Source organism: Schistocerca nitens, chromosome 7 (assembly GCF_023898315.1).
Source record: "Schistocerca nitens isolate TAMUIC-IGC-003100 chromosome 7, iqSchNite1.1, whole genome shotgun sequence".
In the NCBI taxonomy this organism is placed as follows: Eukaryota; Metazoa; Arthropoda; class Insecta; order Orthoptera; family Acrididae; genus Schistocerca; species Schistocerca nitens.
This window is the reverse complement of record NC_064620.1, coordinates 502,041,817-502,043,061: the sequence shown is the minus strand read 5'-3', so window position 1 is coordinate 502,043,061 and position 1,245 is coordinate 502,041,817. Positions and strand designations below refer to the sequence as shown.

General features: G+C 47.1%; 1 non-coding gene across 1 annotated transcript; it reads left to right on the top strand.

Moving 5' to 3' along the window:
* The first annotated feature begins 277 nt into the window (after positions 1-277).
* LOC126196800 (U6 spliceosomal RNA) lies at positions 278-384 on the top strand. Its single transcript, XR_007539241.1, has one exon. It is a non-coding gene; the product is annotated as a U6 spliceosomal RNA (small nuclear RNA).
* The last annotated feature ends 861 nt before the right edge of the window (positions 385-1,245 follow it).

The window sequence follows — 1,245 nt, the reverse complement described above, 5'->3', positions numbered from 1 at the left end:
ACCTCCTCCGACTCAAGGACCCGCCTTGGCGTCGCTGTGGTTCCCACATGACTGTGGACCACATTTTGGGTGGGCATCTCGCCTTCTCACAAAGGCATCCACCCTCCCTCCATTTTTAAACTTTCCCATTGTTTCTTTTCCGTTTTTTCGCCGTGGTGGTCTTTTCCCTATCTGTGTTCCTCTATCTTTCTTTTAGGCTGGCGATCTTAGTGTGTTACAGAGTGTCTGGCTCATCCTTTTTATTATTTTGCTATCAGATATCCCGTGGTCTAGGGGCGTACTCGCTTCGGCGGTACATATACTAAAATTGGAACGATACAGAGAAGATAAGCATGGCCCCTGCGCAAGGATGACACGCAAAATCGTGATGCGTTCCACATTTTTTGCCGGCACGGTAGCTCAGCGTGTTCGGTCAGAGAGCCGCTTGGCCTCTGTAATAAAAAACTGAGTGGAAGGATCAACCACCGAACTTGAACAGGATGTCTTGCGACGTCCGCAACGACCTAACACAACGATCAACAAGGAACAAAATGAAAGAAAAAAAAGGGGTAGCGTCTGTGATTCATAATCAAAAACGCCTTCGGTCCCGGGTTCGATACCCGCCACCGCCTAAATTTTGATAAATAATCAGCATTGGCGGCCGAAGACTTCCGGCATAAGAAGTCAGCCTCATACTGCCAACGGCCTTGTCAAAGAGGGCACTCTCTTGTCCTAGGGGTGGGAAATTGCCCCTAAAGGCGGAAGAATCAGCAATGATCAACGACATGAGGATGCAGAAGGCAATGGAAACCACTGCATTAAAGACACGTAACGTGTTCCACAGGACTTGTGGCCTGTAATTGAAGAAGTGTCATGGCAGTCTCTCCATTGGCAAAAGATTCCGGAATAGTCCCCCATTCGGATCTCCGGGAGGGGACTGCCAAGGGGGAGGTTACCATGAGAAAAAGATTGAATAATCAACGAAAGGATAACGTTCTACGAGTCGGGGCGTGGAATGTCAGAAGCTTGAACGTGGTAGGGAAACTAAAAAATCTGAAAAGGGAAATGCAAAGGCTCAATCAAGATATAATAGGGGTCAGTGAAGTGAAGTGGAATGAAGACAAGGATTTCTGGTCAGATAAGTATCGGTTAATATCAACAGCAGCAGAAAATGGTATAACAGGTGTAGGATGCGTTATGAATAGGAAGATAGGGCAGAGGGTGTGTTACTGTGAACAGTTCAGTGACCGGGTTGTTCTAATCAGA